Genomic DNA, 15,539 nt, shown 5'->3' with positions numbered 1-15,539 from the left:
TTTCTCAGAGGTGACTATCCTACCAATGCTTGAGTATATCAATGAATAGTAACTAAGTGTATCAAATATTTGCTTTGTCATGTTAACTGTGGCATATGTTCAAACTACTGACCCATGAAAGATTTACGTAAGAAGCCCTTATGAAGAAAGCACTTGAAAACATAGGCATAACATATCATAGTAGAGACACTCAAACGTAAGACTGTAAAAACTCCTCCCACACATTGGGCAAGGCTTGGGGAAATGTCAGCCACTGACAAAAAAACTGGCTCTGAGCCCGCCCACAGGACATGGATGTACCTTTATAACTGTGAGCTGAATTTGACCGTTTGGATCAGGCTCGACAAGACTCCCCTCAAAACATCTACTCGACGGAGCTTCTTCATCTGGTATCAGCTGTGTAACAGATGCCTCGCAACTAAATTGTTAAAATTCATCTAAATTGTTTAGCCAACTATACCAATAGGGTCTGTAAAAAGAAAAATAGATACTATCCATAAGTTGAAGATGTTTTAAAAAACTAGCTAAAGATACAAGGATAGTGTTTATATGCTGCATTTATTCAAGCGAGTCTGCAACATTACTCTTAATCACCTGCTTTTGAACATTTATAGTGTGCCAAATTGGCGAGATGTTAACTACCTCGCTTGGTATACACGAGGTTGTGGGTTCGATCCTGATCGTGATGTCTGTATATTTGGAGTTTGCATGTTTTCCCTATGGGCACGTGGATTTTTCTCAGGCCCTCCAGTTTTTCCCTCCACACTTAGAAGCATGCATTTAGAGTATTTGGCTGCTATACATTTTCACGTCATGATAAGCCACTTCGTTGAGCTATCATTTGTGGCAAAGTTGCTTCTGAAAAAGAGCTATAGAGCTCAGTGGGCTTCACCTGGTTAAATAAAAAAATAATTAGATTTAGTTTTAGTTAATATGTGCATCGAGAAGTTTGTACCAGTAACCACGGATGGAAAGATAAGAGTCTTCGGGTTTGCCATTACTTAACTGTCAAAGTGTAAAACGGCAGTTTTAAAATGTGACGGTAATAAACATTTTTTCTGTTCAAAATCTTCCGAAAGATTGATAAAAATACAGATTCTAAATATATTTTAAGGGACAAAGTAAATTCATACGTAAATTATTGAAACACAGTAACGACCAATACAATGGAGACCAAGTAGGTTTGAGCCTGGGTAGTATTTGGATGGGTGACAATATGCGTACAACAAATATTAGACACTCATGTGGAGCCACATTGTGGGCAAGCAGAGGGCAGTGGAGCAAAATCAATTGTTGTACTCTATTGTGCTCCCACGTCTATGATCCCTGGCTTCACCAACCTACACTAACCAGTGTGGTGAAGTATGGTCAAGCCACCTCCATGGCCTGCACGGCGTGGCGAGGATCTCATCCAGCAGTAGATTGACAAAGGGCTACACATGTCATTGTACAGTAATTTATTTCAATTGAAGTGCATATTTGTCAAAACAGTGCACATGGTAACTTTCGTGAACTTTAGTGAGAAACTTTAAGTGGGAGACAGTATGACAGAATTTGGCTTTATCAACGTGTTGGTTGCACATTTCGATATTTTACAGCCGTGCTAATTTTTCAGCATCACCTGTCTCACGGTTAACAGATGTAGTAGTTCTACCACTGGTAAATGTTGGAATGTTTTCACATTTTTGTGCTTTACTTTTTTTAAGGTGAGATAGCTTCAACAAAATCGAGTCATGAATATTGCAATGAGCACGCTGTGCCTGATGCTGTTCATCGTTCACGCACAAGGTGAGTTTCTCAGCTGGGCGCGAATTCTGACAAAATGTGTTTTGTACTTGTTGCTTATGTATGTTGAACTTGTTTGTTGAACTTCTTCCGCACCGTACGTAGCCAACCTTGCTAATTGGAGGTGAGGGGGAAGGAAATATATGTACACACCTTGTAGAATATATATAGCACACTACCAACATAAATAACTTGGTTATTGCAAGAACATTTCAAGTCGAGCTTCTGAGTCGCGACTGGAAATTGTCTTGCCTTTTCATAAACATGTGCGAGTTATAAATATCTTCTTGGTTATTTCGGTAAAGTCACGTAGAAGGGAAATAATAAAATAATAAAAATTAAACATAATAAAATACAATTCTCACGACTTTTCAGCCGTAACGCAAGCAGCCGTCCTCAGGTGACTTTACCGAAAGAACCAAGAAGATGAATCCCTGCAGTCACGAAAGCTTTAAATCGAAATTTAGAGTTATAAATAGTTGTATTATTTATATAGTCCTGTTTTCCTACATTTATTCTTGAGTCACGATTTCTGTTGTAAACGTCAATTTGCGTGATCATTTGCCATCCACTGCTAGATGAAAGCATCTCCAAGCTGTTGCCATCTCTTATGGCCTCATGATGTAACAATCCATGTAGATCCTGTACACGAGTTTATTGGAATCATCTCTGTCTGCACTGGCAATCCCCTTGGGTGTTCTCCCTCATTAGGCTGCCATTCCATCTTTAGTCCCATTCCTTCAAGTAATGTCTCCTGTCCTAGCCCATTTACTTCCTAAAAAGTGAATGTTCTCTTATCTGTGTGTTGTTGTTCATTTTGTTTTCTCTAAGTGTAACTGCAAGCATGCATCTCCCCATGCTTCTTTGTACTTTTCAGCCCTTGTTCCATTTTGTTTGTCAATGTCCATGTTACACATTCATTTGTCATAGCAGATAATGTTCACTGATTAAAAACATGCGTCTTCAGCACAATGGTATGTTTTCCAAAAGCACTTCAATCTGTTCTCGTCCATTAGAGATGAGGCTGCTTACAAAAAATCTACTGATTGTTAATTAAATGTTGAAAGAAGACTTCTCCCAACCAATATTAGTCAGAGGATTTGTTTGACCATAATTCACCATGTTGGTCAGCACAGGATGGTAATGGTTGTGAGTGTGGGGGGTAGGCGGTGCAGAACTGGCTTATCTAGCTCCACCCTGCGTCTAATAATACATCAGTATAATGTGTGTCTGTGTTTTTATATTTTACAGCACAGGATTCAGACACGCCTCCGCAAAAAGAAAGACTAATTGGTATGAATAATAATCCGCAAAAAAAAGGAATTAATCCGAGTAATACTCGCACAGCTTGTGTTTTGTTATTCTTGCCCCATTGCAAAGGGAGTAGGAGTGGTTTGACTCAACGTAAAGCGTAGGTTTGCCGTGATATGACTATAACGATATACGATCCACAATAATCGCACGGTCTATTTTGTAAAGTACAGCAATGATCATAAAACATTTGGTTTTTCGATGCACACACTTTTATTTGCACTCAAAAGTAGAAAATACATTATTTTGACCCCAGAATTAATCAAATTTGATGTACTGAATAAAAGTTGGTGGTTTCTTTAAGATGTATTTAATTTGCTTTATGCAAGCCACCCACTTTTATTCAGCATATCAAATTTGATTAATTTTGTGTAGAGGAGCTCACAAATTCTTGAAAGATCTGGGCAAAGTCCCATCGGTGAGCTCCTCCGGCAGGCAAGGCTGCGTTGGCTAGGTCATGTAGCCCGCATGCCCAGCCACCGTATGCCTAAACAGCTTTTGTTCGGGCCGGATCGAGGGGGCTAAACGGGCGCGGCATGGGCTAGAGAAGAGATGGAGTGATGTGGTACAGGAGGACGTGGAGCTGAGTGGACTTGCCGATGACTGGTACCAGCGGTGTCAAGATCGGCCTCTGTGGAGGAGGCTCGTGAAGGACGCTACTGGGCAGTTGGAGGCAGTCGCCCTCCAGCAACAACGGAGGGAGGAGGAACGACGCTCACAACAACGAGCGGAGCGCCGGGTGGCTAAAGCACAGCAAGTTGGCACAGTAGGGGGCACAGGTGGTGCATCAGACAGTCATCTCGGTCATCTCAGTCAGTCGACCCGTGGCACCTGGGTCTGCCCCATGACCTCCTGCCAGCGGGCATTCGACACTTCACGTGGCCTCAAGGTGCACATGGCCTGGCACAAGCGTCGTGGTGACGTCACCGCCACTTAGTGGCGAATGGCAGTTGTTGTTGTAACTCCATGTGTGTGTATCTAAAGTCGATGTCTGTGTGTGTGAGTCGATATGTGTTTGTGTGTAGGACGTTGTGTGTGTGAGTCTATGTATGTTTGTGTGAGTCGATGTGATTGTGTGAGTCGTTGTATGTGTGTACGTCGATATGTGTGTGTGTATCTAAAGTTCTGTCTGTGTGTGTGAGTCGCTGTGTGTGTGTGTGTGCAAGTCGATGTGTGTGTGTGGGTCAATGTCTGTAAGTGTGTGTAAGTCGATGTGTGTGTCTGTCTTTTTCGCTCGGGCAACGCCGGGTACTTCCCGCTAGTAGGTAAATAAATGTTATTTGAGTGGACGTCAGCCCAGAGAGCCACTTTGCAGCTTCTTCCTCCAGCACGTGCAGGGCAATCAATCCGCCCGGCACTCCCTGACGCACTTCACAGCCGATGACGACGGTGCACCATGGACTTCTGGCTCTCTGCATTCACACAGTGGGCTGTCACGTAGGCCCCATCGATGTTCGGAAGCAGCACACACTCCCTGATTACACCAGTAACGGTTTAACTGTAACATACATATATAGGTCTTAGTTCTGGCTTGTATATGTAGTGGTGATACGCGCTGGCAGTAGGGATCATGTGGCAGCGCGTGGTGATTGGCTGTGTGTCGGTGACGCGCGCTGACGGTGAGGGATCATAGGGCAGCGCGGGGTCATGGGTTATGTGGTGGTGATTGGCTGTGTGTTGGTGACGCGCGCTGACAGGTAGTGATCGTGTGGCAGCGCGGGGTGATTGGTTGTGTGGTGGTAACACGCGCTGGGAAAACGGATCGTATGGCAGCGCGTCGTGATTGGTCGACTAAGGTGGGTGCTCACATCGCGGTCCGCATAGGCTCCGTCTCCTCGGGAGCGGAGGGCTATATAAGGCGGTGCGCGCGGGCGCTCGAGGAGTGGGTGACCAGTGAAGACGGAAGACGGAGGAGGAAGAGGTAGGGCCCTGAGACCCCTAGTCCCGCTGTCCTTGTAAGGGCCGGGACCCTGTGTGGCTCAGAGGCGGGACCTTGGGACCCGGGGCCGGACGTCCGTATGAGGGCCGGGCCACGGGACCCAGTGGTCGTGACCCATACCCAAGCTGGGGTGGGTCTGTAGGTTCCCCTGGAAGCTACGGGGCTGGAGAGCCCGTGTGTGTGTAGCCGGGTGGAATGGGTAGCGTGAGCTGTAGTGTCCACACGAGTCATTGTGCCCAAGGAAAGAGTTAATAAAGTGTGCTACCCGTCAAGTGGTCTCCCGCCGTAATTTACAATATTACAACTGGCGTCAGAAGTGAAACAGTCTTCCAGCCATGGATACCAGGAAGACTCATTGGACTCACGAGCGTGACCGGGAGGAGAACCACGACGACTCGGCCCAGCAGGCATCGGGGGGAGAAGAGGAGGAGATGCCGGCGCCACAGGACCCCTCATGGGCGCCCAACGAGCCACTGGGGGCTGATGCCGGACTCCGCGACGCGCACTCCCGCCTGGCAGAGCTGCTACTCGCCGCGGCGTCCATCCTAGCGGAGATCACCACGGCTGGAGGAGCGAGAACGCCGACGGACATTGAAAGGGGTTGCTTTGCCGATTCACGCCAAAATAACTTTGAAATTCCCACCATTTCTGCCGATCGACCATCTGTTGGCGGGAATCGCGAGCAACACGTGGCGGGGGTCCTCCAATGTCTGCCGCTCACGTCATCAGCGGGGCCGCCATTTTGCATGTCGACGGTGCGGCGCGGGAGGGTCACGAGGCGGAGGACGACATTATTTTCCAGCAGCGTCTTCCCGCGTTGACAGCCTTCAAAGCGGAAGGGGGTGACTGGGGCGCATTCCAGCGAAGATTTCTCGCCCATCAAGAGATGTCGGCCTGGTCCGACGCTACGGCGCTGCGGGCACTGCCTGCCATGTTGGACGACGACGCGCTCGCGGCCTTCAGGTCCTCACCGAGATCGGCCCGCTCCACGCTTAAGGCTGCGCTGGGCCTCATGGCCAAGGTGTACGGCCCACCTTCGGCCTGCCGCCACCAATTTTACGAACGACGGAAGGCGGACACGGAGACCGCGCTCGCCTACCCCACGGCGTTGTTGGCCCTCGCGGACACCGCGTTCCCTCGTATGGACGAGGAGGGGCAGGACGCTATAGTTTTGGAACAACTGCTGAAGTTGGCGCACGACCTGGGGGTCCCCATCAACACAGCCGACGAAGTCGACATATGTTCGTTGCGTGTTGCAACGAGTATCCAGGCGCACGAGGTCCTGAAGCGGAAACAGGTGGTCATCTGCACTGCTGCCGGGGTCTCAGCTCCGGCCACGGTGGTCACCGAGCCCCAGGTCGTTCACCCACGGGAGGAGGCGTTCGCTGCAGCACGACCGGGGGATTGGAGGTCGGGGGGTCGTTCGCCTCTGCGATCGACCCGCAAGCTGGAGCAACCGAGACCTCCGACGTCCTTCATCACGTGCTACAACTGCGGCCTTCGGGGCCACGTGGCGTCCGGGTGCCGCGCTCCACGTCAGCGTGCCACGGGACCTCGGCTGGACGACGACCAAGGCCCCAAGTCGTCCCAACTACCCCCGGCAAGTCGCGGCACTTCACATGCTCGGCCTACATACACGACACACATGGGCCGTCGCTTTGCGGCGGAGGATGTGCGATTGGGGGTCGGGGATTCGGTTCGGAGAGGGGGGTTCGTACGGGGCCGGGGGGACATTAAATGGTCCGAGTTGGGCCACAGAATAGTGGCTGCGTCGGCTGGTTCCTCGGTCATTACGGGATTCATAGACGGGGTCGAGGTCAGGGTGTTGGTGGACACGGGAGCGTCGGCGACTATAATTTCCGACCTCATTTATAACATTCTCCCCGTCCAATGTCGACCTCTGCTTCCGGTGGACGTGCCATTTTACGCTGCAAATGGGGGCTCGTTGGGTATTATCGGTCAGATTCGGGCGACCATTTGCATAGGGGATATTAAATTGGCGGGACCTGTTTTCGTCTCCTCTTCCCTAGCGGTTCCTTGTCTGTTGAGCACAGATTTTTTGGCTAAGATGCCCATTAAAATTCTCGTAGATCAACGTTGTATTGAGCTGCCATCGGGTCGCCGTATTTCATTTTTATCTAACCCTACTGAAATACGGACGGCGTGCGCGACGATCCAAGCGCTAGCGACACAGACGGTGCACGTGCCCCCGGGTTCGCAGATGTTGATACCCCTCCGGTTGCGGAAGCCATTGGGTGGAGAGACTGCGGGACAAGGCGTGCTTTTGGGTCCATCGAATAGAGCTGTCGGCGGTCTGGATTTGGCGGTGGCTCAAACGTTGGTTCGGGCTGACGAGGACCCGTTCGTTATGGTTTTAAACGCTGGTTCGCGGCCGGCCGTTATTCCGCAGGGCACCGTGCTTGCTCATGCGGCATGGGTCCCTGCGGAAGAGCGCCTTATTGCACATGTTGATCCCGTCCCGGCGCAGAAAATTCTATCGGGTGATGACCTTGGATGGGTCGATTCGCTGTGTGCGGACTCCACTGATTTGTCAAGGGTGCAATTGGGTGCGCTGCGCGCTCTGCTGATCGAATTCTCCGATGTGTTCAGCACGCACAAATATGATATTGGGTGCACGGACCTGTTACGCCACCACATTGAAACAGGTGACGCGGCACCAGTCCGGCAGAATCCCTTCCGGCTGAGTCCTGCCGAGAAGGAACACGTTTAATCGGCCGTCAATGACATGCTGACGGCCGACATCATTTCGCCCTCATCCAGTCCGTGGGGAGCACCTATCGTGCTGGTTAAGAAGCAAGACGGGTCCTTGCGTTTGTGTAGATTTCCGTCGCCTTAATAAAATCTCTGTGGCTGACGCATATCCGCTCCCTAGGATGGATGAGTCCCTGGACGCATTATCCGGGGCGCGGTATTTTTCTACGCTTGACTTACTTTCGGGATTCTGGCAGTTGCCACTCGACGATGAGTCTAAACCTAAGACCGCATTCCGGACCCCAGTGGGCCTGTTCCAGTTCAACCGCTTGCCCATGGGGCTCCATTCCGCTCCCGCGACGTTTCAGCGCCTCATGGAATTGGTTTTGTCGGGTCTGCAATGGGATACTTGCTTAATTTACCTCGACGATGTGATTGTTTTCAGTAAAACTTTTGAGGAACACCTCCAGCGATTAAGAGGGGTGTTCTTGCGGATGCGATCGGCTAAGTTAAAGTTTAAACCGGCGAAATGCCACCTTCTTCGGAAATCCGTGAGGTACTTGGGCCACATTGTCGATTCTTCAGGGATCTCCACCGATCCCGCGAAGACGAACTGTGTCAGTTCATGGCCAACGCCCACGTCGGTTTCTGAGGTCCGCAGCTTCATTGGTTTTGCTTCCTACTACCGCCGATTCGTTGAGCATTTCGCCACCATTGCCAAACCCTTGCACGCTCTAACAGCCAAAGGTGTCAGGTTTCGATGGGGGCCAGAGGAGGAGGCCGCGTTCTGCTCCCTCCGGGACGCCTTGGTGGGTGCCCCGCCCTTACGTTACCCTGACTTTACGAGTCCCTTCTTGCTGGATACTGATGCTAGTAACACGGGCATTGGGGGGGTGCTCTCACAGGTCGTTGGGGGAGTTGAACGGGTGGTCGCCTATGGTAGCAGGGTTTTGTCACCTGCGGAACAGCGCTACTGCGTCACCCGTCGCGAGTTGCTGGCTATTGTTTTTTTTGTACAGCAATTTAGACCTTATCTCTATGGCCGTCATTTTACGGTCCGGACGGACCACGCGGCGCTTCAGTATTCATTCAGGGTCGCCCAACCCTCAGGCCAATTGTCACGGTGGTTGGAAGTCCTCTAGGACTATCAATTTACGACCACTTACCGTAAGGGGTTGCGCCACACCAACGCGGATGCCCTGTCGTGGTTGTCGCCTCGTCCCGAATGTGCGTGCTTGATGGGGTCGGCGCGCTGTAAACCGCCAGGTGCTGTACCTGAGAGTGAGTTGGTCGCGGCCGCGAATGCGCCGATGGTTGACGCTCCCGCTACCCCTGCGGGCGGGGACTCGCTACTCTCACTGTCTCTCGTTGAGTGGGGCCGACTCCAGATGGCTGACAGCTCCCTGCTCGCGTTGCGTCGCAGGGCGGGGGGTCCCGAGGAGGGTCGAAAGCGAGCTGGCTCCTGGCTGCTCAAGCAGGGCCTGCTAATGAGATGGGACAATATGTCCCGGCAGCACGCACTCGTCGTGCCTTCCGCTATGCGGGGCAAAGTTGTTCTGGCCGCACACGAGCGCCTCTTGCATTTGGGTGTAAACAAAATGCTCGCTCTGCTCCAGCGTGACTATTATTGGCCGGGGATGGGGAGCGATGTGGTCAATATACTGAAGGGGTGTGGATTGCGCCAAACGGAAACCACCGCCCGTTGCGCCGAATCCACCGCTGCAGTCCATTCAGGTCTCGCGCACTAACGAGCTCGTTGCGCTGGATATTTTGGGGCCTTTTCCTGTCACGCCTAGGGGTAACAAGTACCTGTTGGTTGGTGTGGAATACTTTACCCGATGGCCTATGGCGTGGCCACTCGCCAACCAGTCGGCGGCGGCCGTAGCGGACGCCTTTGTCCAAGGCTACGTCTTGGACAAGGGGGCTCCCGAACGCTTGCTGACCGACCAGGGAAAGAATTTTTCGAGCAAATTGCTGCAGGAGGTGTGCGACCTGTTGGGTACAAAAAATGTGCGTACCTCCCCGTACCACCCACAGACTGACGGGATGGTGGAGCGGCTCCACAGAACTTTAACTTCCATGTTGTGCCAGCAGGTGTGCGAGGCACAGGTTGACTGGGACTTGCAGGTCCCGGGGGTCCTCGCCGCGTACAGAATGGCCCCCCATGCAGCAACGGGATTTTCCCCATTTTATCTGATGTACGGTCGGGAGGCCGATCCGCCCATGGAGACTCAGCTGGGACTTTCCGTGCCACGGCTTAATTCCAAGTTGGCCGACCATATTAAATTTAACATTGCAAAACTGGCCGAGGCACGGGAGGCCGCACGGCTTAATTCGAGGTCTCGCCAAATCGCCAACGAGCGCTTGCGTGCACGGAGGGTGTCCGTGCACGATTGGAAACCGGGCGATAGGGCCTGGCTGCATTGCCCTCATGCACCTTTGGCTACGTCGCCTAAATTATTGAGGCCATGGCGGGGACCCGTGGAGGTCGTGCGGGTTGCACGCCCCCAGTGTGTGCAGATAAAATGGGGAAAGCGACGTTGGTACGTTCACCCCTCCCGGCTGAAACCGTTCTCGCCACCATATGGCCTTCCTTTGTGTCGGGAGGACCGAGCATGTGATGTTACCGACGACCCGGGGAGGGAAATGTCTCCGCCTGATCCTCACATGTTTTCGCCTGATCCGCTCCCAGGTGTCTCGGAACTGACGGCTGCCGACGACCGGCGACCGGATCCCCGCGGCACGGACGGTTCTTCCAGGCCCGATCCGTGCCTTCCTGGGCTGCCGGAGCCACCGGACGGTCGACAGCGTCCTGTCCCATACGACGGACCGGCCAGGCGGACTCGCGCTAGATCGCGCAACTTTTCCTGACCCAATAAATGAGGTGGAGGTGCGGGACGAGTCGGCCGGACCGTCTCGTCACGGCATTCCCCGTCCGTTCGACCGCTCTATCGTTCCATTCAAGGAGCAAGCGGGAGGGGGGTCGGGAGTCGAGGAGGCACTGGACTCGTCGGTCTTTTCGAAATAACTTTTATTCGGTTACTCGTCGGTTTGTACATAGTTCGTTCTTGTTACTAGTTAACGTTCAGGTGTTGTGTTGTTGTGTTGTGTTGTTGTGTTGTGTTGCTGTGTTGCATTGTGGTTAATGTTACGGGGCACACTTGGAGAGTGGGGTTTTTTTTGTTTTGTTTTTGGCAGCCGGGCCGGCTGCGAGCTATGTGGGAGGGGGTGATGTAGTGGTGATACGCGCTGGCAGTAGGGATCGTGTGGCAGCGCGTGGTGATTGGCTGTGTGTCGGTGACGCGCGCTGACGGTGAGGGATCATAGGGCAGCGCGGGGTCATGGGTTATGTGGTGGTGATTGGCTGTGTGTTGGTGACGCGCGCTGACAGGGAGTGATCGTGTGGCAGCGCGGGGTGATTGGTTGTGTGGTGGTAACACGCGCTGGGAAAACAGATCGTATGGCAGCGCGTCGTGATTGGTCGACTAGGGTGGGTGCTCACATCGCGGTCCGCATAGGCTCCGTCTCCTCGGGAGCGGAGGGCTATATAAGGCGGTGCGCGCGGGCGCTCGAGGAGTGGGTGACCAGTGAAGACGGAAGACGGAGGAGGAAGAGGTAGGGCCCTGAGACCCCTAGTCCCGCTGTCCTTGTAAGGGCCGGGACCCTGTGTGGCTCAGAGGCGGGACCTTGGGACCTGGGGCCGGACGTCCGTGTGAGGGCCGGGCCACGGGACCCAGTGGGCGTGACCCATACCCAAGCTGGGGTGGGTCTCTAGGTTCCCCTGGAAGCTACGGGGCTGGAGAGCCCGTGTGTGTGTAGCCGGGTGGAACGGGTAGCGTGAGCTGTAGTGTCCACACGAGTCATTGTGCCCAAGGAAAGAGTTTATAAAGTGTGCTACCCGTCAAGTGGTCTCCCGCCGTAATTTACAATATTACATATACATTGCTCATGTTACAGTTCGTAAAGTGATTTACATTTTGTTTTTCAGATACTATTTTAGATTTCCTCAAGCAATCTGTGACAAATTTTCCTCATAAGGGTAAGTGAAATCTTAATTTTATCAATCGCAATCCTAATTTAAGGTGCACACAAATATGTTGGTGTATATATCAAATTAATATTAATCTATATCGCTGCTTGAATGTAATGACACACTGTGAGTGACAAATATGTTTTTGTGAGTTAATTATTTAACGTGACATTTAGGAAACAAGTATTAACATGAGAAAATAAATGACTACTGTTTATTAGAAAATCATCACAATATCCAATATAATAAAGTTATAAGTTAGGAATGTTTTTTTGTTTTTTCCAAAATAAAGTTCAGTATTGCGATCTGTTATATTAACATCATGACAAATAAATATAGAGCATTCTACATAAATTACTTATCATGCAGTAACATATTAACTTGGTGAGGAATGGAATTTTAACAACTAGAATAATGTAACAGACAGTGAAGGTCAGAATCACTGTAGAAAGATGTGAACCAAATCACAAACGAGTGATGAACCCTGCCAGTGGTAGCATAGAGAGAAAACAGGAAAATCGCAGAAGGGTTAAGTGCACTTTGAGGCTCTATATTGTCAAGAAGGAAGCCAGTCAGACTTGACATAGAAGAAGAGGAAAAGGTGGGACTAAAAAGCCAAAGTTCCTGTTATTCTAAAAGTTAAAGTCATCGCAGTTATCAAAAGCATGAAGCCCGCGACGGCAGCAGGGTTTGACGGAATGCCTTCAGAAAACACGTTCCTTTGGAGTGGGGAGGTAGGAACTTGGTTGGACAGCGCATTCGTGCACGACAGACAGACAAATAATCCCTGGTGGGCAGTGTGGAAGCTGTTGTTCCTACCTGTATAAGTGTAGCGTGTAGGTTAAACGTTGAGTTTCATAAGGGCACCATGGGGTGACCAGCCCCTCACCCAGCCCCACCCTCCCCACCCAGCCCCTCCCTACCCAGCTCGACCCTCCCCACCCAGCCCCTCCCCACCCAGCCCCACCCCTCCCACCCTCAACTGAATCACCTTAAGGCTGGGAATGTTGAAAGAAACACGAGACAAAAAGATCCGCTTTTTTTTTCAAGGCTTCCATTTTATGAATGGAGCCACCCTCCCCCAGTTCAATTTTGTGAATGAAACATCGCCCGTCTCTTCATTGGCCCAAGTCGCGGCGGTGCCCCCCCCCACCACTAACTCCCTCCCCCCTACCAACCCCAACCCACCGCTCCCATTGGTCGGCGCCCGCGAGCCAATGGGAGGGCTCTGGTGGGGCGGGGCCATAATCCCTGGTGGGCAGTGTGGAACTGTTGTTCCTACCTGTATTATGTGATTTGACTAGATTTTGTGAACTATCCGTATGAGAGAAGAAAATTACCAACATATTTTAATGAATTGAATTTATACCAATTCCAAAGAAACTGAATGCAACTATCGTCTCAGAGTTAAAAAAATTTGTGTGATACCAGACGTCAATGGTTATGCTAAACATTATTCAATCAAGGATAAAAATCAAGGCAGAGGCATACATTGTAAAGGCCAATTTATATCGGGAACAAGACAAGCAATTGGAGTGATGAGAATGATCTATAAAAGATGCTTGAAGTTTATCAAAGAAGTTTATGTTTGTTTACTTCAATCAGAATATATTTTCCAACGTACTCAGTAAAATCAGAGTAGAATGGAAAGATAGACAGCTAATTGTGGGTTTGTACATGGGTCAAACAGCAACAGTGTAAATAGTAATACGGTACGATGCCTCTTAAATATATTAAGTCGAATTGTGCACGTTTGAAATATTGTTTCGGTATTTATTATGATTTACATATTTTTTATTGACAATTAGTTATTTTAGTTTTAAAATTGATCAAAATTGATGCGATGCACCTTGTGATATGGAGGTCACTTAATGTCTCTTTTAAAAATATCCTTTAGCAAAAGGGTTTACCTGCCAAGGGGGAATGGAGAATGATTTGAGTCCAGTACGTTGTCTCCCTGGACAAGAATCCTGTGTCGCTGCAAACGTAACTGTTGGTAAGGTGAACCTCACTGTTGTGCTGCCTTCATACAAAGCAATTATTTTTTGTCTTCTCTGTTCATTGAAAGGGATATCACTTGTTCTGATTTCCTTAATGTATTTTATTCTTTCACGTGTCTGTGTTTTTAAACAGGGATTTACACATTCACTTACAAGAGCTGTGCTTCGGACCTGGATTGTGTCTTTAAAGAACGCATTCGAAAAATGGTACTCAACGATGTGGTAGATGCCTATGAGGATGCTCGTGGGTGCATCATAAATAGCTATGAATGCAACAGCGCCCCACATGGTGGTCCACCTCGTTCCCTGGCTCTGCTTATCCTCCCCATTCTATCCCTCCTTGTATTTTCCAGCTAACTTTCTCGCAGGGCTAGGTACACACAATAACCCTACCGTTGCTGTTAAGTGTGGGACTAATCTATTCAAAGAGCAGTTGCTCTTACATTGTTCACAAGGGGTACTCATTTTATGTACCTCATAATTATAATGTAATGCGTCAACCTGCCAACTGGAATAATAACGCAAGATCTCTGGATTGTTCGTCTGGATCTCTACCACACCACCTCCCGACTTTCAAATAGGAGTTATACTTTAAAATGGTGTCAATTATTCACGAGGCAAAACAATCTGCTCTGTGCAATGCAATGTATGGTCAAAGCAATAATGTGACACAATGTGCAATCGGGTTAGAGTATTCAGTTCATAGTTTAAAGCTTGTAATTTCAAACGGCAGTCTGGGGAACGGCATATTACATTATCCCTCCTGAATTAGTCAAATTCATACTACTCTTTGGGATGTCAACAGTGGTTGTCTTTACTCTTTGGTTCTTTCGGTAAAGTCACGTAGGCATAAAATAAAAGAAATTAAATCACGACGTTTCGTACGCAACACAAGCATCCGTCATCAGGTGGGACAACCATAAGAAGAAACAATTGCAGAAGTGGACAAAAGGGCTGCTGTAACAAGAGGCTATATAGGCAAGAGAGGGGGGAGGAACCAGGGATGAGAGACAGAGAGGGGGGGGGGGGAATGGATTGAGTGGTTGTCTTGTGGATATAACTGTCCCTGCCATGGCAATGCAGACTATATATGTATGCCTAACGGTAGAAAATTGGATAACTTGGATTCAGAATCGAGCAGACTGGATGGGCTTAAACCACAAAAAACCATGAGGCTGGGGACTATTGTGCAGTGCAGGGTGCTACCAATTACGGATATTGTGCTGTACAGCGTTCAGAAACCTCTTTCGTGGTCTGGTGCGCTTAATATTTTTAAAATTAAAAAATTAATGGATACGGTGCCCCAGCGACCTCGTGGTTAAACCGGCCATGGTTCATGGAGTGTCTTTTGTGATTTACTTACCTTTCCTGTACTTTGCACTGCTATTGTGTTTTCGTATTGTTGTAATTTTATAATCTGGCCCGATTGGACACATGTGAAAAAGAGCTTTATAGCTCATCGGATTGCTCCAGGATAAATAAGGATTCTGATTGCAGCATAATACATTAGTTTAATGCGTCGCTGGCACAGAAAAAAAAAGTTTAAAACGTTTTGTTTGTTTGTAATCAACAACCATCAATGAATGTGTACGTTGATGTTACGTTATTGCAATCACAATGAGTACTTTAATCGGTGTTTATAATAATCAAATATGCTTTTAATTGTAACCCCCCCCATAAACTTATGACCATGATAAGCACTGAACAAGTGCCACACGTTCCTTTCCACCTCTATCAAAGCGTCTCTCTACTGAGGAATGAT

At 49.5% G+C, this 15,539-nt stretch overlaps 1 long non-coding RNA gene across 1 annotated transcript; it reads left to right on the top strand.

Moving 5' to 3' along the window:
* The first annotated feature begins 339 nt into the window (after positions 1–339).
* On the top strand, positions 340–15,522 carry LOC133350477 (uncharacterized). Its single transcript, XR_009756080.1, has 6 exons — positions 340–389; positions 1,707–1,788; positions 3,037–3,078; positions 11,736–11,786; positions 13,675–13,773; positions 13,911–15,522. It is a non-coding gene; the product is annotated as an uncharacterized LOC133350477 (long non-coding RNA).
* Positions 15,523–15,539: the final 17 nt, after the last annotated feature.

Source organism: Lethenteron reissneri, chromosome 34 (assembly GCF_015708825.2).
Source record: "Lethenteron reissneri isolate LAM-NWPU_2019-01 chromosome 34, ASM1570882v1, whole genome shotgun sequence".
Classification (NCBI taxonomy): domain Eukaryota; kingdom Metazoa; phylum Chordata; class Hyperoartia; order Petromyzontiformes; family Petromyzontidae; genus Lethenteron; species Lethenteron reissneri.
This window is presented reverse-complemented; position numbering and strand designations above follow the sequence as displayed.